Raw genomic sequence first — 26910 nt, 5'->3', positions numbered from 1 at the left:
TCCGAGAATCATGATGTAAACTTAGAACTCTTACAAACAAAAACTTTCATAAACGTTTTGGCTTCCCTGATTATGTGGTTTTTGAAAAGATACCTTAAACAATAACCCTATTTTCACTGTTTCTTAATTGTCTCCGATCGAAAGGGAACATGGATCCCCATTTGACCAAACTTAAATCCCCATTACCTATATACTGTGACAAATTTGGTCGAAATTGACTTATGGTTCTTGAGATGACGGCGAAAATGTGATAAGTTTATGCCAAAGACATACGTCGGACCCTTCAGCAAAGGGGAATCAAGAATGGTTTACAAAGAATGTGGGCATAAACAGTTTTGTAAATACTGAACAGACGATATAAAAGTGTGAAGTACCATGATGTGAACGCTTTCTAATTGCAGTTGAGTATTTCTACAAATGTGAACGTGAAAGATTTCGAGAACGATACTGAAAATGTAATTAACTGCTGAAAAGTCAATGATGCGAGGTCATCTGTTATTCAAATCTGTAAATTGAGGAAAGAGTTTTTGCCTTCCGGATTATGAAAATTCAAAATTTGGAAATAAATTAAAAAATGTAAGGCATCATTCGTCAAGTTCAATTTTTACAGAGGTCTTTCTTTTATTGGAAACACTTGTTGTCTTTGTTCATAAGACTTAGAAAAGGGGGATTATCACTGGTACACATTACAATATCATTGTGTTTATGTCGCTATGAATTACGAAAATAATTGATTGTCATTGTTAATCATATGATTAACGAACCTTTTTAAGCTGGTATGTTGAAAGCAGTAAATGCTATTACCTGGTTTGATTTGCAGTAAATAACAAACCGTCATTAGCAATTTCAAATAATTTTTAACAAAGAATTTAGCTATAAACAATGTTGTAAATAATGAACAGACGATAGCGAATGTCACACCCGTCAAAGATTATCTTCAAAATATCGCATACCACACATAATTCTTTATATTTGTTTACTGCTGAAATTTGTTTAATTGAAAACCAATATAGTTCTCGGGGCACCTAATGACTTCCTATCTCTTTCCCAAGTACAGTGAGTTCGCCAAAATGAGAACACGCCACTTTAGATGTATTTGAGGCGTAATGCAAAAGCACAGTTTATTTTCGTAAGTATGTGAGACCTTACTCTAATCATTCAGATGCCATCCTTCGTTACAATAGACAGAGAGAATCTTTGCATGTTAATTCATTCTCTTAATAGGAATGAAGATTGTTGAAGAAACAAAAGATGTTTTCAACAAAAAATGCCCCCCTCTCCGCTTTCAATTAACGTTCAGTAAGTGAGATATATCATTTGTAAATGCAAATGTACACGCCTCAATTTTCCCTTTGCTCCTTCAATTCGCCCTGTCCTGTGTATTTTAGAAGTTTACCTGCAGGGACGTGATTAGATTTACATGTCATGCTGCTGTTTTAAGGCGACACCACGCAGAGAAACGTAATCCACTCTCCATCACCAATTTGCTGTCTGAAAATACGTTCCTTTGGGTCAAGTCAAACGTTAACAAACGGCAGACTTTCTCACGCAAGTCGATGCATTAATACACAAAAGTGCTCACTTTCGTGCATATCTCTTTAGCAGACGTGGTAAAGTATTAGAATAGGTCGAATAACATTATCTTAGCTAATGAAAATATTCTTAATTTGAATTCTCGACATGCAACATTTTGTTGATAAAACACACAATAAAATACTTAATGCATCATTATGACTCCTCGAAGCATAACTATTACAAGTTTTAAGAATTTGATCGATTGATTGAATATTGTTTAACGTCCCTTTCGAGAATATTTCACTCATATGGAGATGTCCTCACTGCTGGTGAAGGGCTGCGAAATTTAGGCCTATGCTCGCCGCTTATGGCATTTGAGCAGGGGGGATCTTTATCGTGTCACACCTGCTGTGACACGGGACCTCTGTTTTCACGGTGTCATCCGAAGGACCGCCCCATTTTACAGGGGCTAAGCCCGTTTTGGGCCCGAACTCTGTGATACCATAAATATCACAGAGTTCGGGCCCAAAACGGGCTTAGCCCCTGTGCCCCATTTCGTCGCCTTCTACGACAAGCAAGGAGTACTGAGGACCTATTCTTACCCGGATCCCCGCGGGATTTTTCAATCGTCGATACTGGGAGTATATACAGAAACCAGACCAATTGATGACTACCAAGATCGTTAAAAAGTAATGCATACAAACCTTGATTATTCAACATTATACGAATAACGTCGACGGGTGAAATTCCATTAGTTTTTGTGACTTTGTTGCTTTACCTCACCATAATACAACACATTGGTAAGTCAAAATTTTGAATACCAAGTGTTTTGGTCAGTGTGACTGAAATATAAAGTGGCACAAAAAAAATTAATATCAAATCATTTTTTTACTACGTTCCTATAAATTTTAACGTTGTTCATCACGTGTAAACAAAGTAAAAGAAAAAAGTAATTAGAATAGACAAGTACCAGTATACCAGAGTTTACTATAAATCTAATACATTTACTAAATCTATTTAAGTTTATTTAAGTTCCTCACATATTTTTCGTCCATACATATTTAAAAATGGTTTTTCTCGGGTTGGAATTCACCCGAAGCCTTCTTTTTTTTTTTTTTTTTTAAAGTTTATACATGCAGTAATGAATGAATTTGTATTTGCCAGTTCGAAATTTTAACATTTAGCATAAGGGCAAAATGGTCGAAATAATACGGGGTGAAATACAATATCAAAGATGGGGGGGGGGGGGGGGGGGGGCGCACAAATGTCGCATGTTCGAAATATCTTATGGAAAAAAAACGAATTCATTTCCATCAAATCGCAGAATTTTTTTTTTAAAAAAAGAACCTTTAAAAGCACATTTTAAGAAAATGTTTGACTATGAAATGATACGGTGAAACAGATACCATCATTAGTTTTCTCTCAGAACTTTAATGTCACAAAAAGAAATGATATACATATTTAGTATACAGTATTTATTGTTAAGCCGTTCTTGGCACACTGATTTTGACTGCGGATAACTCCGCTTGCCTGATCAAGATATAGGGCTCACGGCGGGTGCGAACGGTCAACAGGGGATGCTTACTCCTCCTAGGCACCTGATCCCACCTCTGGTGTGTCCAGGGGTCCGTGTTTGCCCAACTATCTATTTTGTATTGCTTATAGGAGTTATGAGATTGATCACTGTTCGTTATCTTCACCTTGCATTTGGTACATAATACACGACGTTCAACTGGCCCTCCGTGTCCAAAATCCGAATCTCTGCACAAGTATCATTCTTCTATTTACACGAATCACAAGATTTCAAATTGTGAAGTTTTGGGACCATATCTGCAAAGTTTGTCCTTTCTTATTCCTTTATACACAGACCTTCAACTAATTTGTCTTTAGTGTACAATATATTGAAGTTATTTTTTCTCCATAGGATTTCAAAATCTATGTTCTATTTGTGATACTTCGGAATATTGGTGGATCTCAGTAGGTAAAACCATTAAATATCGACTATAAAAAAATGAATATAAACCTGTGTTTTTGTGATGGAAACTTCTTTTGATATCGCTCAAAACTTCGCTGAAGAAAATTCAAATCAACAACCGGGGGAACTTTGTTCATGATAGAAATATATAAACATATGTTAAATAGATATTGTCTGAACACACGTTCCCCTTCCTAACGATGCACATCTAAATATCACGAATAAAACAAAACACGCTATAGAGCCTGGTTGATAAGTGAATTGTTTTATTTTGTTTTGGATTTAGACATTCCACACTTTTTTTGTTTTTAGATTGGCAAGTATTACAACGTGTTGGAAAACGTAGTACAGGGAATTTACTTTACGTAGAATTATTGCGTAAAAACCACAGATCTACAGTTTGAATGAGATTGGCTATATTTCGTTTATTTCTATTACTCTTTGTTGAAGAGTTGAAGTAGGAACATGAAATATACGGATAGTTTGGAAATGTGTTGTTCATTTCAAATAGAAACCTTCACCTTCATATTTGGATTTACTAGTTAAAAACGTGATAACAAGGTATACTGATGACAACAGAGCATTGACGTGAACAGAATCATATTAAAGCGCCTAAACTGAAAATTCACACCAGCACTCATGTTTACCTCACATAATCATCTATTGAAATACAATATGTATTTTGATGCTAAATTCTGTGCATGTAATTCAAATTGTTATGTATATAATGACTATTTTCAAAATGAATTGATTTGCGTCACATAGTAACTCTTAGAGAGTCATAATATACTATGGGGATTTTTTAAAACAGAGAATTAAGCAAACAATTTGATGAAGGGTAACACAAAAAACCTATTTTCTTTACATGAATAATACGTAATTTACAAAGAAGACAACATTTAAAACAGCGCTCGTCTGATTGATCCTAAATGGTTAATTCCTGTTTTGCATGCATTTGTAAATTAGGTTCAGTATGTCCAGGAACCTTAATGACTTAATTGCAACAGTCTGCATCACGTATAATTGCTAACAAAACAATGCTTCCTACCTATTGTTCTATACCTGATTATCAAAGGTGTGCACAAAGAGATCAGTTGGTATCCTCATTTCTCTACTTATGAAGCTTATCACTCACCGACACTCTCGCGCATTATGATGCTACTTATTATCTCGATCCAATAATTATCCCTGCAACACTTATAAAATAGGTAGTGATCTTCATGTATTTTTTCTCTCATACTTCCATTGATGACTCTATCTTTTCACCACGAAATCAATATATTTACTCCATTCAATAATTTCAAAACCCCCAAAATATATGAATGGTATCTACAGCATTTTTTACCATTCTTGATCTTTGACCTTTCAATCCGAATAACAGTAAAACAATAGGCAATGGGGAAGTTGAGTGATAACATCTCTATTTAAAATATTAAACTTAAAAATATACAATAGTCTTTAAAATATGTTTCTGATCTTAATGGTAACGATCTTAACATTTCACATTTATGTTTTCTCTCTTTCCATTCACTACTTCCGTGGCGATTATAACACTGGATGATTGAATGGATTTTTAAAAACTATTGGTTAATACAGTATTTACTGCTTGATAATATATTCTTCATTTCTCACTATTCAGTCATTTTTTGTGTAAAAGCATTCTACTGAATTTCACGTTGGAATCTATCTATTGAACAAATTATGTCACATCGGAATCGATCTATTGAATGGAACGCGTCATATTAAGGATGAATGAGAAATTTGATGTGGATGAAAAGTTGATGATATGTACAATAATATTTTGAAACTGAAAACTTCTAAATTTATTATTTTAAGTCAAAAAAGATGTGCTTGTGAAACACAAATGCCCCCGATAATGGCCAATTCCAAAGATGGTCAAGGTCACAAGGGCAAATATCTTGGTACCAGTAGAAAGATCTTGTCACAAAAAATGCTCATGTGCAAAATGAAAGCTCTAATATATACCATTTAGAAGTTATGACCAATGTCAATTTTTTAAAAGTAGGTCAAACTCCAAGGTCAAGGTCACAGGTTAAAAATGTTGGTACCCTACTCATATGAAAAGCTCTAGCACTTACTGTTCAAAAGTTATTAGCAAGGTTAAAGTTTCAGACAGAATGACAGACAGGACAAAAACAATATGCCTCCCGGTCTTCGATCTCGGGAGCATGAAAATGCAGTTTTAGTAGAAAGTAATCCGAAAAACTTTCAACTATTAACAACCCTAAATGGAAATTATTAAAGTGGCGCAAAGCACCTAATGACTACAACGCGAGAAAAGGTCAGCCGATGAAGCTGTACATTCATCCATACAAAAATCTTTGACACTCCCATAGGAGTAGTCTGACCACCCCGACATTTGTGTATAGATCCCAGTACCAACAAACGTCTGTACTCTATCTTCAGTATTTTTTTCTGAACTGAGAACGAGGTTTATCGAAATTCTGATAAAATCGCTGATTGGCTAGTTTAATAAGGTAGTACCTGAGCACAAAGAAAATACTTTGAATCGAAATCTAGAGAGTTGATGTATTAATTTAATTTCCCACTGAAAGAAAGTCAGATTTAGTGATTAGAACATTTCTCTTCTGAAAGACAATTGTTTGGGTTCTTCCTTGCATACATTCCATTAAGTAAGTTGAATAAAACAGGTGAAGATAACGAACAGTGATTAATGTCATCAACCCTAGATACAGAATACAACACTGAGAGAAGGGTAGCACCAGAGGTGAGAACCAGTACCTATAGGAGGAGAAAGCATACCCTGCTGAACGGCCAGACTCTATCTGTCACGCAATGAATAACTTTTGTGTAAAATACGATATGTTTAATTAATGCCAATGTAAGTGTTTTGAATTCATACATAGAACTCACGACTTTTAACAGGCACTATTGCAAATTTTATCTCAATAACGTCCTTACCACGGTAGTTATTTTCTTTAATAAATCAACACCCTCTAAGGCTGAAATTTTTTTCTATAGAAAGCGCCCATGTATGTGAGGGAATATCCACACCAAAACTATCCCTGAAGTCTCTCATAATATGGCAGATATCTCACATAGTCACATCTCGCTGATCTGAGATGTAAATAAACTTACGTACACTATCTCAATTTCATTATGGCCGTTTGGCTCCCTACACAATGCAGTGCTCCACACTGACGAAATGTAAAATCGATCATAGTCTGCGCCAGACGATTAATATGTGACGTCATGGGCTGTTTTGACCTCATCATACAACTGAAACAGTGGTAGATTTGGAGTTTATTTTCTGCAATAGAAAAAAAACCCTCTGAAGACTTTCCCGCATCCGGAAATAGCAACCGCTCATGTCTCGTTATCAGTTTCAACGCCACTGATGCAAAACACGGCGACATCCCTCCCCCATCAATGGTTTAGGGTTAGTTTAGCATGCACGCACAATAAGATAATTAAGCATGGCATTTATCATGACAAAGAAATTCTTTATTGTGTGTTGTCTATGAAACTATTGACACCAAATGATCATAATCAGCTTGTTTAATGCAAGGCTTGTGAATGTGATCAAGCTTGTTTAATGCTAGGCTTGTGAATGTGATCTAGCTTGTTTAATGCTAGGCTTGTGAATGTGATCAAGCTTGTTTAATGCTAGGCTTGTGAATGTGATCAAGCTTGTTTAATGCTAGGCTTGTGAATGTGATCTAGCTTGTTTAATGCTAGGCTTGTGAATGTGATCTAGCTTGTTTAATGCTAGGCTTGTGAATGTGATCTAGCTTGTTTAATGCTAGGCTTGTGAATGTGATCAAGCTTGTTTAATGCTAGGCTTGTGAATGTGATCTAGCTTGTTTAATGCTAGGCTTGTGAATGTGATCAAGCTTGTTTAATACTAGGCTTGTGATTGTATCTCGCTGTACAACAACATTCAACAGATTTTTTGAAGATATTTACTTTATCTTTCTAATACACATGTATTTAAATAAAAACTTTGTCCTCGTTTTGTGAAGAAAAAAACATTCACAAAAATTGTCAGCATTTTTACTAAATTTGAGTAAAATTGAGACATTGAGTCATCATACATACATGTATGCAGATGCCTATTTGCTATAGCAAATGACTGTAAATATAGGAGTCATTAAATGGACATGATCTCCTTTATGAAATACAAGAAGATTTAGTCTTCTTTTACAGGTTTCAAAGTTTGAGCATTATGGGGTCCAAAACGGTTGTTATCATGTATATTTCTTTGCAACTAGCGACAGTGGCATTTCAAGTCAGCGAAAGATTCTCGAACGGTGGAGCAGTCTTGTCTTGTAGCATTCACTAAAAGTACAAAATGAAATATCTGAACTATGATCAATTTGAATTGAAAAAGCATTGATTCTGGGTCTATTTTGGGATCCAAATCTCTCAAAGTTCAGACCAATGCGTTATCTGAAAATGTCAGCTACCTTGTTTCCGTTTTGATTTATTTGATTAAAAATCTTTGTTAATTTTAAACTCGGTGTGTTATCCGGTACAGTTTGAGGCATACAATACCACAAGCAATTTTTATGACGTTCTAGGCCAGACAAATATATGTTTAATCCTATGAAGTGTGAAAAATACGACACTTATACAATTTGAACGCAATACATACAGGTATATACTTTACACTGTTTCTTACATGTATATCATGAAATAATTGATCATGATCACAACAGCAACTATTAATAATTACACTTTTGCTACAAGCACTTTGCTAATGAGACAGTCCTTCTAAAGATGGAAGTACATGTATAGATATTTGATAAGACAAAAATATAATTGATACTTTACTATTCTAAAAATGGTGTTGCAACTATTATCAATTTACTTTTGACTGATTTTTTTTTCTGGTTTGTTTGATGGAATTTTCTTCATTTCTATATCAACTGAATTTCAAAAAAAATCTAAATATACATGTACTGATTGCAAATTTGTTTTCTAAATAATGTGTTAGAGGAAACATCTACATATCAAAGATATTAATATGTGAGATTGGTGATATTACTGTACTTTCCTTGATAAAATCAATAGTGAAAACGATTTCACTTTAGGGATGGTAATATCCTGTGGTTTCTATTATGACTGGGTACGTGATCCAGCTCATACAACTTTTCACAGTTCTATAGCTTATCCTGTTTTAAATGATGTACGCATTTGAATCTAGTATCAACTGTGGATGCGAACAAGTGAAATAACATTATATTGTCCCATTTATCTACCAATGGAAGGGTTCCTGCTCGCAGTATTGTCAATCGATGATTCTCTTTGAACTTGTATTTTAGTATTTCGAACAGGTAAGAACCTCACGATATTCCAGGAAATGTAGTGTTAAAAATCAGATTTACTCACTTCCTTCAAAACACCCACTTTTGTACTGTTCTCAATATCTGAACCCTTGACCAAATGGCCATGAACTTCATTTTGCTAGAGCCCATCATGACCATGTCTATTAACACAGTTTATGTGCTAGATTTTCAGGGATATAGAACGCTTCTAAAGACTGTATATTTTCATACTTGCAGTTCTTGAGAAGATGTATTGAATTCGCTATACATGAATACTAGAACTTATGCACAACTTTAAATTCCTACTGTAGCCCCGCACGGACATTCTGAACAATCTGATTAAAATCCTAAGATCCTTTGATCCTCTCACGTAGACCGCTACCGATGCTTGCATACCCTTATACCCTGTGAGTTTCTTGAAATTTAGCAAACAAATATTCTTAAATATCCCTATGTGTACCTTCACAATATTAAAGACCGGCAATTGGGTGTAAAATCTGCCAATCTGCGAAAAAGGTGGAAGACGTGAATTTTTTGGTCACATTCAGATTGCAGAACTTTTTTTTTTTTTTTGCAAAACTAAAGATTAAGCTGTTGTACTGTTGTACTGAAATTCTAAAATTTAAAAATGGGATATGCTTGTTCCCCTAACAACTGTGCATATATTGATCATATCTATTTTAAACATAAATTCTCATGAAGTTTTAATTTTGGATTCAACAACAAACTTGAATTCATAGTACAGACTGCTTTTCATTCGCCAAAGTTTACAATTCAATACCTCGAAGACATTGGGATACTTTCTGATGCACGAAAGGGATTCCGACGAGATATATCATGTGAAGATCATGTTTTTACTTTAACTAATTTAATTCAGGACCTTAAATCAACTTTTGCTACTTCCATTGACCTTCAAAAAGCTTTTTCTTTCCTCAATAGATTTACTGCAATATAAACTACAACTAAATGGAATCAATGGTATAATGCTATTTCTAACATATATTCAGAAACATTATTCTGTTTCTGCGTCAACGATCTTCGCAGAAGATGGTTTCAATGCTCAAAGGGAGTACGTTAAGGTGACCACTTATCACCCATACTGTTTTCTCTCTTTTTCAACGACATTGCGATAAAAAAAAAAATTCACAGCAGTATACGCTACTAAATATTGAACATGAAAAGTTTAACATTTCATTATATGCCCAAGATATTATAATTCTCAGCAAAAATAAGGTTGATATGCATAATTCCCTTGATATTCTTTAAAATTGGTGTAATCGACGGAGATTAAATGTGAGCTGTGCTAAATCAAATGGAATGCATTTGAGAAAACAGGTAACACAGGGGTTCACCTAAAATATCAAAAGAAAAGGAATAACGTCTATAATAGAAAATTTAATCCAATGTCTTCGTGAATAGTACAACAAGGAGTGTCACTAAGTCGAGGCTGTTGGCAAAAATCAAGGCATGGGTCTTTCAACATGGCCTTACGCCTAAGATCTGGTGAATGTTAATGTAGTCTGACGTTGCTAACTTGGTGATGGAAGGATTATATTAGAGAGAAATATCCACTGCTATGAGAGGAGATGCTGGGGAGTATCACAGCCTTTTCCTTCTGTGGAAAATTATGTTGCAACTTTCACTCACTTCATTTGTAAAGAAATTCAAGGATTGAGAGATACGAGCCTTTATTAATTATGATAGACTCACGAGACAAGGGGGATATGAATGCAGGAGTATTTGTGCATACCGGGAATAAGTGTAAATGTACCTCAGTTCACGTCGTTCTGAGAGGTTACATAAAATCAGTGAAAGCAAGTAAACTATATTTTCTTATTCAGAGATTGACGCGATTGTACTATGTTTCCTATGTTTATAAATTTGCTAAACATCGACGCTGAATGTGAAGTCACAATGCACTGTCGCATTATATTTCCCGTGTTCAATGAAAAGGCGGATCAAATGCTTAAAGTAATGTAACAAGGTGTTAGGATGATTTGATAGACTTCTTTCCTCACATGTTAGGTGCTAACTTTGGGATATTTTTGTCCTGTTATGAATATAGAAACTAAAGCCAATACTTTTTGTTTCGCTGTCTCGGTCACGCCGTAAGGCATATTATTTTGTTTTTACCAAAGGTCGAATTTATGTTCAGTCCCACCGCAATGTCCATTGTAACAGGTTATATAAAAAAATACTTGTCAGTCGAACTGCACTAATTGCCTGAACTAATTTCATCTGATACATGTGTAGATCTGTGTGCTTATCTACTGAAATATTGCCCAAGTTATCGTAGAAAACGAGATCTCGTTGGACATACTAAACATTAAAACCGCGATGGTTCCAGAATTGGAGACGATATAATGGTTCCGATATTCCTTAATTAAGTAGATGAATGTAAAGCATACATAATGTGGCTTACTAACTGTGGTCTTATGAGTTGAATACAAATATATTGTCCTTCATACCAGATAATCATAAATATTCAGATGGAGCTGATCACAGCTTTTCTTGAAATTCATACTTATTCACTACTTAACACTTCTAATGATGTTTGTCTATTTCTGAAATATTACAACTAAATAAATGTCGTTATACTCGAGGCAATGAATTTAAACACATTCAACTTACGAAATAAAAGTTAATTTAGTTTACTGCCAACAGCTAAATCATGTAATTCATTGTCAAAGGGTGCGAATTAAAATATCCATAGAATATGGAAGATAGGATTGGCCATGTGGTAAAAAAAAATTCTGTCATCTTGAAGAGCTTTTTCATTTCTCATTGCTGTCATTATGTCGTTCATCATCAGCGCTATATGTATAATTTGTACAAGAACGCATGATCGTTTCTTATTAATGGCCGTTATACGCAAGTACTCCAAATCGTTGTTACAAGACGGTTTAAATATTTCCTCAAACTGCAAAAAAAAAAAAAAAAAAAAAAAAAAAAAAACTCCCCTAAGCAATACATGTCTTATCTTCTTCCCAAAAAAACACACCATTGGGATGAGCACAAATCATATATACATGTAGTTAGATACATGCAAAAGAATTTAAAAGCAATAAGAATTTGGCTACAGTGACATGCACTTTCATATTAAGCATAAACATGAATAACTCATAACGTCTACACTGTAAATTACCTCATATCTTTGTGTTAAATACCCAGGAAAGGACACAGATTCTTAACATACATTAAGGGCGCCCAGGGACTACAAACTTCCGCCAAGGTTTCCCCTTTCTTTTTTGCAACTGTTCTCATACAGATATTGCTCGTAAAATTCATTAAGCCCTTGTCAGTCATCAAAACTATTTATTTTTGTACCAAAACTTAGATGAATACAAGCTCTAGTTTCCATTGATAAAAATGCACAGAAACACATATATACACGCCCACGTTAGGACCCAGGCCTGGATTTCTCGAAAGAAACTTAAGTCAAAAGTTGGACTTAAGTCTGGGATTTTAATCAAATTTTGACTGCTCAAATAACAGAAAACTCGAACTTAAGTTGGAGATATTTTCGAGAAATCCAGGCCATGACGTCACCTCGTTCGGAAATTAATAACAGTGAATTATATCAATTTGTGGTAGATGCATTATACTTAGAATGAATTTGTAGTAATCATTATGGAACCGACAGAGTAAAGTTTAGCTCCAAAAGCGGTAGCATATGCTATGCACTATTCCGGGTACTCCATGGGATTAAACTCGGGCATCATATCTGGGCATATAGGTCACTGAACGTTGTGGTTGACAAGAAGGATATTAATAATTCAAACAGAGCGTTTAGGCAAGTTATAATGTTAAGAGATTGCGAACTGACACTGTTGGTTATCTTCACCTTTCATTGGGATTAAACTACTATAATGTCACGAAAAATTAATATTGAGAAACGTCGCGTATGGCCTTTAGAGATTATTTAGAGATGCGTGATCAATCTCATAAGTCCTATAGGCAATACAAAATAGAGAGTTGGGCAAACACGGACCTCTGCATATACCAGAGGTGGGATCAGGTGCCTAGGAGGAGCCCTGTCGACCGATCACACCCGCCGTGAACCCTATATCTTAATCAGGTAAATAGAGTTATCCTTAGTCAAACTTAATGTGCCAAGAATGGCCGAACAATCGGTATGAAACACGTCAGACATCATTTGATCCAATGATAGGTTGTATTGGCAAACTAGATCGTTATAACGGCAACCGAATTTGCAAAATGCTGACTTTAAACGAGACTGTTGGAACCCCTGCACCATAAACTTGTTTGTCAGTAGCCAGTTTCGATTTAAAAGCTAACCATACGCAGAACAAACTCTTGCGTATCGAATCAGTTGAGAGATATAAACTCCATATGCAGGTGACAATGGAATATTGCTTCATAAATATGGAAAGTTGACAAAAGAAAAGCTGAAATCATCCCGTTTGTCATAAAGTTGAGTTATTAATTTGACGTTAATATTCATTTTCAATAAAATATCTAAGTACGAAGCAGATGTGGAGTACTCTGTGGTGTCTTTTATTTTTAGTTCACCGGGATATATCGAATCAACATATGAATGAACATGATCACTATTAACAGATAATACATCGTCGATATATCTAAATGTCAAATTGAAGGCCACAGCAAGATATTTCCTCTTCTAATGTATAAGTTTTAGAATAAACTCTGCTTCATAAGAAAATAAAAACAGGTCAATTAATAAAGGAGCACATTTCGTGCCCAATGGAATTCCTGATGACTGATCACTAGATGCAAATATTTCCTTTTCCCATTTTTGTTGAAGAAGAAAATGTCTATGATGTCAAAAGTCTAGTCTTTAATTTATCGTTAGGAATGGTCGAGTAAAGTGTTGAAAAGTCATACGTTTTGATGTTGATGTTATAAAAGTTTTGCGATTTCAAGTTTACTAAAAGTTCTTTAGAATTTTTTTGAATCCACATTTGATTCATAGCACTTATGGCATATGTAGTCGCATTGTGGTGCAGTACATTTGAAGTTTCTCCTTTACAGCTGTTACTAGTTTCGTGAGGAGCAAAAATAAGGGCTTGGTAGAACATTTACTCGATCCAGCGATATATCTTTTTGTAAAGATTCTTGTGAAGTTGAAGAATCCAATATAGGTACGGTAACTCATATTCACCCGACCCATTGACTGGAATATTCAATGTGTCAAAAATTCAATCATGATTTTGAAGAATTTCTTCTTTTGAAAGGGCAGTTGGAGTACAAGTACTATTACCAAATGTGGAATTAATGCCAAGTTCCTTTAAAATAATTTGTAATAATGAGTCTTACACACAAACACAATGTTGGACTACAAGCTTTGTCAGCTGGAACCAAACCATATTCACCATGTAATTCTTTGATCACTTCTGGTTTACTAAACACAGAAGGACAGATGATACGTACTTTTGTTTTAATATCTCTAATACGGGATATTAATATTACTTTAATACCTTTAATCAATTCCGACAAGGTATCAAGTTCTTCTTTCTCATATTTAGTCCATCGTCTGGCATAACATTTCCTCATATAAGTCGGAATCGATACATATGAAAAAGTGTATCTTAACTGCGTTGCACCCATTCTAGATTATTTTAGTGGGGTTTGGGATTACGTAAATTTCCATAGTCCTGATATTGCTCAGAGCCGAGCGTTACGTTATTTCCTCGGGGTGCATATATCTACAACATTACCCACAATCAAGGGAGATTGTGGACGGGTGCCACCAGAACAATGACATAGTCTTTGCAATGGCTTAGTTACAATGGACAACAAATTTCTTGCTAAGAAAGTCTTTCTGTGGGATAAGGAAGAGGTGAATAGTACAAGCTGGGCACTTATTAAACAATTATTCAAATCTCTGTGTCGCACACAAAATTATGTGAACCAAAGAACATGTGATTTGTTGATACATGTACTAGAGAAAATCCTCCAATATAAAGTTGAAACTTTGTGGCTAAACGAATTGTAAAACTTTCAAAACTCATACGTATTGTCTGTTAAGGACAAATATCAACCAGAAAAATATACAAAATCGATTGGACAAATCTGTATGGTTAGCTATGACAATGTTCCATTGTGGTGTGTTACCTCTATGGATTGTTTGTATACTAGTATTGTTTAACGTCCATCTCGAGAATTTTTCACTTATATGGAGACGTCACAAATACCGATGAAAGGCTTCAACTTTAAGTCTATGCTCGGCACTTACGGTCATTGAGCAGTGAGGGTTATTTAGCGTATCACACCTACTGTGACACGGGACATCTGTTTTTGAAGTAATCTCCGAGGACTCGTGACATTCAAGCGTTTGGCGATGGAATTGTCCCTACCTGTTTTAACGACTTAGGTCTGTCGCGACCAGGATTCAAACCCCGATCTTTCGCATGCGGGGCAAACACTCTACCTCTAGACCATCGCGGTGGTAACCTCTCAGGAAAGAGACGGGGCATTATAGAAGTGAAATACTTCAAGACAGGATCTGGTTTTCTGTGGGATTTGTTTTGTTTTATTATCATTATTACATGCAAGGTAAATATAACGAACAGTGATCAATCTCATAACTTCCACAAGCAATACAAAATAGATAGTTGGGCAAACACGGACCCCTGGACACACCAGAGGTGGGATCAGGTGCCTACGAGGAGTAAGCATCCCCTGTTTAGTAGTAGTAGTATTTCTTTTGGTAAATCGAACGAAACACTTCTTACTACACTGTCTACTCTACAAGGAACAGAGGAAGAATTTATTTCAAAATAGAACTCAATAACTCAGATCTATATCTAGACCATTCTTATATTAGAATATTGTACAAATTTTCACAAACAGCTGTTAATGTATAAAGCTCTCGAATTTCGAAATTTTGAAAGATATTTTCATACACATTAGTAAATTTATCTTCACCTTCTGTAAATGTTTACAAGTTAAATCCGCCTGACTACGTGTGATGATTATTGTATATACATAAATAGCTTGGTTTGATACACGTAAATTCAATTCAATTCGACATTTAGATATATCGATGACGTTTTGTCTATTAACAATAATAACTTTCATTCATATGTCGATTTGATATATTCCTGTGAGCTCGAAATAAAGGACACCACAGAGTCGTCCACTTCTGCTTCATACTTGAATATTTTATTGAAAATAGACATTAACGGCAAACTGACAACTCAACTGTATGACAAACGGGATGATTTCAGCTTCTCCATCGTCAACTTCCTATGTTTATGTAGCAATATTCCATTATCACCTGCATATGGTGTTTATATATCTCAACTGATTCGATATGTAAAGCTTGTTCTGCGTATGGTCAATTTTTAAATCGAGGTAAGCTACTGACAAACAAGTTGATGGTACAGGGGTTTCAACAGTCTCGATTGAAGTCAGCATTTCGCAAATTATATGGTCGTTATAACGATCTAATTCGTCAATACAATCAATCATTGAGTCAAATGCTGTCGGATGTGTTTCATACCGATCGTTAAGCCGTTCTTGGCACACTGATTTTGACTGCGGATAACTCCGTTTACCTGATCAGGATAGAGGGCTCACGGCGGGTGTGACCGGTCAACAGGGGATGTTTACTCCTCCTAGGCACCTGATCCCACCTCTGGTGTGTCCAGGGGTCCGTGTTTTCCCAACTCTCTGTTTTGTATTGCTTGTATGAGTTATGAAATTGATCACTGTTCGTTATCTTCACCTTGCATATACACATATCACTATGATAAATCAATTCCTTACTTTATTGTAGCAGATTATGCAATATTGAAACACACTGTCAATTTTCCATATCAAAGGTGGAGATAACAAACAGTGATCAATCTCATAACTCCAACTCCTATAAGCAATACAAAATAGAGAGTTGGGCAAAGACGGAACCCTGGACACACCAGATGTGGGTTCAGGTGCCTCGGAGGAGTAAGCATCCCCTGTATATATATTATATACATATGTATTAACATTATCATCTGTATATGGTGTTTATGTCAGCTCAACTGATTCGATACAAGAAAACATGTCCTGTGTATGAACAATTTGCAAATCATGCAGGTTATTGACAGATAGGCTGATGATACAAGGGTTTCAGTAGTCGACATTTCGAAAATTTCACGATCGTTATGATTAACTAATTTGCAAATACAACCTCTCATAACGTCTAAAGTGTTTCAGATCAATTGTTAAGCCTTCAATACAACAGGGGATGCTTACTCCTCCTAGGCACCTGATCCCACCTCTGGTGTGTCCAGAGGTCCGTGTTTGCCCAACTATCTATTTTGTATTGCTTGTAGGAGTTATGAGATTGATCACTGTTCGTTATCTTCACCTTGCATACTGATTTTGACTACGGGTTACTCCTTTACCTGGTCAAGTTATAAGGTTCACAGCGGGTGTGACCGGTCAACAGGTAATGCGCACTACTCCTTGACACCCGTGGACATGTTCAGAATCTTTCCTAAGACAAGGATTATGCATCCCCTGTCGACCGGTCACATCCGCCGTGAGCCCTATATCTTGATCAGGTAAACGGAGTTATCCGTAGTCAAAATCAGTGTGCCAAGAACGGCCTCACAATATTTCTCTATGGTTTTCACACTATTCACAAACAATAAAAGACAACACTAATTGAATATTTGATAACAATTGTTCAACAGTTTTATGTCTCGGGGAAGTTCATCCTATACAGGCTTTGTTTGTTGTTTTTTCTTCTCGTATTGGTAATACCATACGGTACGCAAGTCTGGCAGCGTTGTTTAATTCTAATAAGACAACACAATAAAAGGAAATATTTATGTGATCTAATAAATGTTTGAATCTTTTGGCCAGACAAACAAACATGTACTTTGAGTCCCATCCCATCATTCCATCGTTTTACTGACATATTTGTTTAAATGATTTATCAGATATCTATTATTAGGTATTTATACAAAACAAAACTCATAATACGCCGATTTGTTAACCGACCTTATTGATTCTTCATTATTCATGTAGCAACTTAATGACATAACATATTTAATCGCAAATTATACTAGCTTTCAACGTATACAGAAACTATAATGGTTTGATCTCCTAATTGTTCAATATGAAAATGTTTTCATACCATTAGTCTCTGAAGAGATTTTGTAATAAATACTATTCTCCATCATTTCAGAAACATGTGTTAGTAATGTACCTCGTATAAAGGTGCGTGTGTAGTTAGAATAGAATTCACCACGCAAATTCAAAGTGACATCTGCACAAATTTAATAACTAAAACCATGTTGTCTAAGCACAACACGAGATTCGGTCACTCACACAGCTATTGACCAGAGTGTATTGTAGAAAGGGTAATAGCAAGACCTAATCGTTGACTTTTGAAGTCACTTTCAGGAGATCAACCACCTTTTTACCAGATACAAAAGTCGGACGTAAGGGGTAATAGGTTGTAAAGCAATTACTGCTATAATTGGCTGACTTTTGCAGGACTACAAGAGTGCCAATAGAGGAAATGAATACCGGTTCCTAACAAAGAGACCCGTCCTAGCCATTCCTAAAACCAGGTGACTGACCCCTACCTACAGTATATGTACCCTCTCGAGTCCTCTCCAGGTGACTAACAATCCTGAAGACAGAATTTTCTAATACCGTGTACGAAGAACGCAATTATCTGTCATAAGCCATGATGATCGTACAATAAGACGACGACACCTGTCTTGAGAGGACCTTCTTCATTCTACATTCTTTTATAAGATTAAAAGCATGGGCTGTAAAGACGCATAAAAGTCCAATTGTCTTGAAAGTTCAGGACGTTTCGTTTATCACTGACATAATATTTTTCATCCTCCATTTATTTACCATCAAAAATTTACCCCCAAAACAAAGATTATATATCTGTATATATCATGTCATAGTGTCGTAAAATAGCAGCGTGCCCATCATCATGTGCAGTAACGATATAAATGTACCCTTTTCACTGTTCAAATTACTTACCAACAAAGTTCTCTCGTCTATTTGAAAGGTGGAAAATCCCAGAGAGATAGAAAACAATTGTGACTGACTGAAAAGTATGCTTTGTTTCTTAATTATTAATGTAAGGTAAATATCATACAGTAGACATTATACTTTACAACTGACTTCGTTCAATTACAATAATAACTCCGTTTTCCCCGTGCGTGTGATGCTTAGTGCATACTAATCAGCATAATGAGTTATATTAGCTATTCTCAAATCACCATACATCAAACCCTATAATGATATTGGTCTATCCCGCTCTTGATGTAGAAGTCTTATTGTCCAGTTCAGTTTATTAGCACACAATTATATGGTTTACAGGCAACTATGGTACTATTACCACCCGCTTACACCATAACATTTTTCACAAAAATGTGAGTGTGTATAATGTTCTAGACATCTTTGCCCCAATAAAATCATCACTGTTTTCGAAAACTCCGTAGAGTTTGATGTGTTACGTTTTGTATTCGTATTAGTAAAAGAGACCACACCCAGTAGCAATGGTTGTTTAACTTGTCTGAAAATCCATGCCTCTAGTGATGAAAAACTAGCTAGGTAGGCGGGAAATCTAAAATTCCAGTAGTGGTTGATATGGTGCTTACAAATGATTTGACCACTAATTCAACATATCGTACTATCAGTGGTTATAGTAGCAATGGTTCACTCCAGTCTGGGTTAGGTGCTTCCTTTTGATATATGCATATTCTTCGATTTCTTTGTGATTTTCTCTGTCAGCCATTTCTTATCAGGGAGACGGGCAAAAATCGCCAAAAAACCCCACTAACAACTTATTTCTTGATTTGGGTCAACTGGATCATATTACAAGGTTCATTTCTCAGTAATTTTTTCATCGAACCTTGTATATGTACTCATTTGCAAGCAATCTACTTTACTGAATAAGCTTTGGAAATAGCCTCGCACGATCATTATCTACAAGTATATAATATATTCAAATTTGGAAAAGGAATTCATGTAAAAAAAACAACAACAACAAAACAAGAGGCCCACAGGCCTTATCGGTCACCTGAATACTAATTTTAAAAAAGTATCACTACTTCCATGGACTTTGAAATCTAGAAAAAATTTCATGTTCTGAATATCTAAGCTAAATTCTAATGGTCAGCAACAGTATAAAACAAGATGTGTTCTTAAAACTTCACTGCCCTCAAAAGTGCATACACTGATGAAAGGCTTTAAATAATTGGTGTATTAACATTAAAACATCAAAATATATGACTAATTTGGACTCATCCTAAAGTCATAACCCTGGGTTGTGAAATTCACCATTTTTTGTACATCCTTTTCTGCTATTTCTAAGTATGCATTTAGATTTTATACAGTATCAGCAAACTTACACATAAATACTATATATATTAAGTTTGGCCCCACCCTGGGGGATCAAAAGTACTAAAGATGTTATTTAAGTGTTTTACACATAAACATTATATAACAAGTTTGGCCCCGCCCTGGTGTCAGAACCCCTACCCCGGGGATCATGAAATTTACAATTTTGGTAGAGGCCTTCCTGCTCTACATTACTATGCGTTTAGTTTTTCTTATATTTGTGTGGTTCTTCAGAAGAAGATTTTTGAAAATTTGTCATTTTTGGACAGTTTTTGCCCCGTCCCTAAGGCCCCAGGGGTGCAGGAATCCTGAAATTTACAATTTATGTTCCCCTTGTTCCAAATATGTTTCATACTAAATTTGAAAAGAATTGGAATGATAGTTATCAAGAAGAAGTTAAAAATGTCTATTGTTCACACATTTAATAACTGGCCATTTTGACCCCACCCTGATACCAAAACCCCTACCCCTGGAATAATCAAATTTACAATTTTGGTAAAGCACTACCTGTTCTTCCTAAATATCTATTTACTTTCAATTTAGTATCAATAGCATTAAAGAAGATGTAATTTAAGTGTTTTCCACATAAACACTATATAATAAGTTTGACCCCGCCCTGGGGCCAGAACCCCTACTCCGGGGATCATGAAATTTACAATTTCGGTAGAGGCTTTCCTGCTCTACATCACTATGCATTTACTTTTTCTTACATGTGTGTGGTTCTTGAGAAGATTTTTCAAAATTTGTCAATTTTGGGCAGTTTTTGCCCCGCCCCTAGGGCCCCAGGGGTGCTGGAGTCCTGAAATTTACAATTTATGTTCCCCTTGTCCAAATGATGCTTCATACCAAATTTGAAAAGAATTGGACTCGTAGTTATTAAGAAGAAGTTAAAAATGTTCAATTGTTAACGCACGACGGACGACGACGGACGAAAACCAATTGCAATAGGTCACCTGAGTTTACTCAGGTGACCTAAAAACTTTCCACAATGTACACGGCTTGTTTGCAAAGCATCAAGACTCGCGAAAATATTAACAGCTGTGAAGAAGAAACTTCAAACTTACTGTGCAACTGCATATGCCAGAAGTAAATATGGATTCTAAAAAATTCGAAAGAACTTTTAGAAAATTTGAAATCGCAAAACTTTAATCAAATCAACATCAAAATGTATGACTTTCCAACACTTTACACAACCATTTCTCACGATAAATTAAAGACTAGACTTTTTGACATCACAATAAAAATGGAAAATGAAAATATTCATCGCTAGTAATGGCAAATAAAACTCCAAATTACTCGCCCTTGATTACAGGTGGCGCACGATCCGTTAACGTCCAAGGCGTTTCTAACCTCAAGTTTAAGAGAGCGTCGGAAGGACACGTTTAGATTAGAAAGTTGTTGAATATTTAGTAACGATGGCGGATTACGGTTCGTAGGACCTCACTGCACTTAGAGACGAACTTAGAAAACGCATTGCAAGACTCTCTGGGCGGAAAGGAAAGCACGTTGAGAGTTTCAGCTGCAACCGAATTTTCTCTATCACATCGATTAAATAAAGACATTCAATACACATTGAACGTTTTTCATTATAAACTACTTCGTGATTAAGTTTACATGCTTAAACAGTAGTTTAGGTTGAATATATAATAACAATACATCATAATTCTGTATAAGTTGTTGAATTGCATATGTTTAAAACAATAAGATGCGGACACACACACACACACACACACACACACACACACACCTCTCTCTCTCGATCGATCGATCGATCGAGGATTAAGAATATCAATTATTAAATATATCCATATATCTCTGAATTTCTATTATTAAGCTGTTAAAATGTGTAGTAATAGTGAATGTATATGTATAACTTCTCTTTATGAAATAAAATTCACGATAGAGAAGGCACATGTATACAGAGTACAAATATATCATACACCTTAACTTCACAGTTAACAGTTTATTTGCGTGTTTTTTACTTATATCACTTACGTGATGACGTCACGGTAGGTAAACAGTCCTTGCGATTAACTTTCTTATTAGTCCATAGGGCAAGCGAGAACATAAAAATTGGCAGGTCAAATAAATTTTACTACCCCATATGCTAGGTTACAATAATGATTCAAAATTTCGAGTTTCTACATTTTAATTGAATATTACAATTTGGATTGCAAGTTTAAGACGGAAGTTCAAGCTTTCTTTCAACTTCTAAATTCACGTCTCCATCCATATACTATGATTGATATACTATGAGTTGGTTGTACTCTGCGTGAAAAGCACGACTGTATCCTGCGTATAGGAATGGTTGTATCCAAATGACGTTTGTCCATGGTGTTGCAGGAAACTGATGTAGGCCTACATAATTTGACCCGTGTTTACTTTCACGTATAAGGATTTATCATGTTTATATGTACCATGACAGTTCGTGATATGAATGATTTAATACTAAAATACATCACTTAACAAATGCAGTACACTTTTCAATTTGAAGGTCAATTTGAATGTTCATATTTCAGATTGAAATCGAAGTTACAAGTGAATATTGAAAAACATAATGCAATGATTTTTAAAAATAAAAACCACAATGAACAATAGGTCTATGTGTGGCTTTTATTATAAACACAACATTGTATATATGACAGTGAAATTTGTATTTACTTCACTTGGATAAATTTATAGCTTTATGAATTTGCATTTAATTTTGATAAAAGTAGATATGATTCAAATTAAAAAATTCAGAAATATCTTAATCTCTTGAGATGCATTTTTCTTCTGGTTTGCGCCAACAGTTAAAACAGACTAGGACTGGTATTCATTTCTTTGACTTATTGGACTGCACTTCCGTGGGTCAGTTGATAAACATGACAACATAACTATGATAATGCAAACTTTGATAAGTTATGAAAGTTTGACAATTTCATCCCATATTTTGATTAATTTCATACGTATTGACTATATTGAAGAATCCAGACTCGTTTTCCCTGAAATTCAACACTTTTACAACACTTTTTGCATTATAACAAAATTAACAATGAAAGTAAAGTGATGAAATTAATTTACAATCCAGTCATCAAAAACGAAAACAAGACCTAGGAATAGTGACTGCCTTACAGTTACAGTCTGATTATAGCCACCCCTCCGTTACAGTCGCGTCGTCGTACCGAGTGACGGCGGAGGAGGGGGGGGGGGGTGCTGTTAGCAATCGCGTTCATTCATATTTTGACGACCTTGGTTGACTCTAAAATTAATTTTTAAATGACATCTGTAATATATTTTTGTACCATACTTCGTTTATATATTGATGACTCAAATTTCCCCTGTTCGATTATAGATCTAATCTAGAAAGGGGGGGGGGGGGGGGTTGAGAGTCATAGAATTATAAGATCATTGATGACTGTATCACTAAGGATAGATAAAATTTCAGCATAAAACATTCATGCAGAATATTACGATCTACAGAGCAAATGTTTAACAACAACAACAACAACAACCCCCCCCCCCCCCCCCCCCCCCGTAAATACTTTCTGCAACAAAGTCGTCATCTGATATCTGTGAAGTCGGACTTAACTGAAGACTGAAGTTTATAGCGCACGACGCTGAGTGGAACTTAAAACGATCGTTGTCGCTGTCACATATGATGACAATGAACCAGTTGATTTTTTTAAAAGCTTCATATCTTGGGAATTCTGCCCCCGCTCCCTATTTGCACAACAAAACCCTTACAATCTCTCATAAATCTTATGTACACCGGAAGTCAACAAGGACGTAAACGAGTCTTGCGCCACCTATGTTTGAAATAGGGGAAACAACTGACAAATATTCGCAATTAGTTATCCAAAAATATACTTAGTTAAACACCACTCTGATTCCACTCACAAGTACTCTTAAGTTTAAATTAAAAAAAATATGCTGGAATTCCTGATTGACAATATCTTCACAGTCATTGGTGATCAGGTCTTCCAACAGTCTGTTGGAATTCCCATGGGCAAGAATTGTGCTCCTTTGTTAGTTTACCTGTTTTCATATTCTTAGGAAGCAAAATTTATTTTAAATAACGTTTATGTGAAAAGAAAAACATTCTTGCTGTGGCCTTCCACTCGACATTTCGATATATCGACGACGTTTTATTTATTAAAAATTATAATTTTCATTCATATGTCAACTCGATATATTCCCGTGAACACAAAATAAAAGATAACACAGAGTCGTCCACTTCTGCTTCATACTTAGATATTTTATTGAAAGTAGATATCAATAGCAAACTTACAACTCAACTTTATGACAAACAGGATGATTTCAGCTTTTCCATCGTCAACTCTCATATTTATGTAGCAATATTCCATTATCACCTGCATATGGCGTTTATATCTCAACTGATTCGATACGCAAAAGTATTTTCTGCATATGATTAGTTTTTAAATCGAGGCAGGCTACTGACAAACAAGATGATGGTGCAGGAGTTTCAACAGTTTCGTTTAAAGTCAGTATTTCGGCCGTCATAACTATCTAGTTTGCCAGTACAACCTATCATTGGGTCAAAATCAGTCTGTCGTGTTTCATACCGATTGTTAAGCCGTTCTTGGCACACTAATTTTGACTACGGATAACTTCATTTACCTGATCAAGATATAGGGCTCACGGTGGGTGTGACCGGTTGATAGGGGATGCTTACTCATCCTAGACACCTGATCTCACCTCTGGTATATCCAGGGGTCAGTGTTTGCCCAACTCTCTATTTTGTATTGCTTATAGGAGTTATGAGATTGATCACTGTTCGTTATCTTCACCTTTCATTGTTCTCTATAGCAAAAGAGGGATAAAATCATTAAAATGTAAAAAGATAAACGAATTGGGGTTTTTCTAGTAATTTGTAAATTGTTATATTTTGCAGGTTTGAAATCATTTTAATTTATTATGTAGATTTAAAAGGACAGGACGCATGGATGGCTGATCCCGTCAATCATACATTTTGTACGAAGAGCTATCTATATTCGATAGATATCAAAATATAGCAGATTATGACGAACATGACCCTAATTCTGATCGATGAACAGTAAAACACTTCTGAGATTTGTGATGGCAATTTTACACCATACAAGGTTAAACAAAATCGTAATTGTCTCCACAAAACTCAGGTATCTTGGTAGTAAATTTTGACGTTCCTTCCTGTGGCAATGTTAATAGACTCCTCTCCAAATAATTTTGAATGCAAAATTTAACAAGCATCCATTTTTAAGCGTTTACCAATAGATGACTAGAATAATTTTCAAAGAATGATTTAACGTTTTCTTGAGAGAAATTCTAAATCTAAGGTTTGAAAAAAAATCCCCCCATTAATCGTGGTCCTTTTCCCCACATTAATATCAACGAAATATTGTATGGAATTCTCCCAGTCAGACAATATCCATAGAGAATACATCATTTCCAACACAAACTAGTAGAAAACGACTGTCAAAATTTAGATTTTTGCCGTATTTAATTACATCAAATGTAAAATAATTTCCAATTGAGCAGGATCATTTGTAGTTTAATTTAGTAGTGCAATCCTAATCCATGCCACTTCCCTCCATTACAAGTGATAAGTAGGTACTAGAATAAGAGACTGTTTTAAAGTACCTCCACGTTGTTTTTCTAAAGTTATGATTATAGCGATGTCAATATACAATTTACATTATCATTAATATCTGTAGCATTAGGAGTCGCCTCCCTAAAACAAATCACATGACACTTCGCACAACGTTATATTTGATAACGACTATCCTAAATCTGGTCAAACAAATCACCCATAAAACACCAGCATACATGTATGACATCAACAGACGCATCTTTCATATAGTTTTAAGTTATTAAATACAGGCATGTGCCATCGTTTTTTAAAGTTGAGAGGGAGGGTGACCAGGAGAAGTTGACTTCACATTTGAATCACATTTGTCCAAAAACTCTCGACAAAAATACGACATCACCAACATTCTTCGTCATAAAAGGGTTCAGTCGTGTATTCCAACTTATTTCAAGTTCAAGTCTACACCCTGTATTTCCTACAGCTATATTTCTACTATTGCATCCAAACCTTTTAATTATAAACAAACTTTGTAGTGCCTAGATATAGACAATCTTATACGTAATCCACCAACGTGTTCTTGTTCTTCATCTTCTTTCAACTATAGTCCAGCTGGACATGTCATTACTGGTGATGTTGATATAGTTGAAAATGAGGACCTCAAATCACTTATTCTTAAAGGTCCTAAATACACAGAACCTCGGTCTTTTAATTGGCGACAGAACTTCATCTCTATTATGAGTTCTGTCGAAGATTATACCAGACGATGGGCTAAATATGAAAAAGAACTTGATACATTGTCAGAATGGGTTAAAAGCATAAGAGGGATATTAGAATCCCGCATTAGACACATCAAAACAAAAGTATGTACCATCTATCATTCTGTGTTTAGTAAACCAGAAGTGATAAAAGAATTAGATAGGTTACATGAGGAATATGTTTTGGTTCCAGCTGATAAAGCTAGTAACAACATTGTTTTTGTTTGTAAGGCTCATTATTACAACTGTATTTTAAACGAACTTGGAATTAATTCCACTTTTGGTAATCATACTTATACTCCAACTGCCCTTTCAAAAGATGAAATTCTTCAAAACCATGCTTCAGTTTTAGACACATTTAATATTCCAGTCAATGGGTCGAATGAATATGAGTTACCGTACCTATACTGGATTCCTAAACTACATAAAAACCCTTACAAACAAAGA

General features: G+C 35.3%; 1 protein-coding gene across 2 annotated transcripts in view; it reads right to left on the bottom strand.

Annotated features, from left to right (window-relative positions):
* LOC125659904 (phosphatidylinositide phosphatase SAC2-like) overlaps positions 1 to 26910 on the bottom strand; it is a 141523-nt gene that overhangs the window by 81708 nt on the left and 32905 nt on the right. The gene's annotated exons all lie outside the window — the stretch shown is intronic.

Source organism: Ostrea edulis, chromosome 9 (assembly GCF_947568905.1).
Source record: "Ostrea edulis chromosome 9, xbOstEdul1.1, whole genome shotgun sequence".
Classification (NCBI taxonomy): Eukaryota; Metazoa; Mollusca; class Bivalvia; order Ostreida; family Ostreidae; genus Ostrea; species Ostrea edulis.
This window is presented reverse-complemented; position numbering and strand designations above follow the sequence as displayed.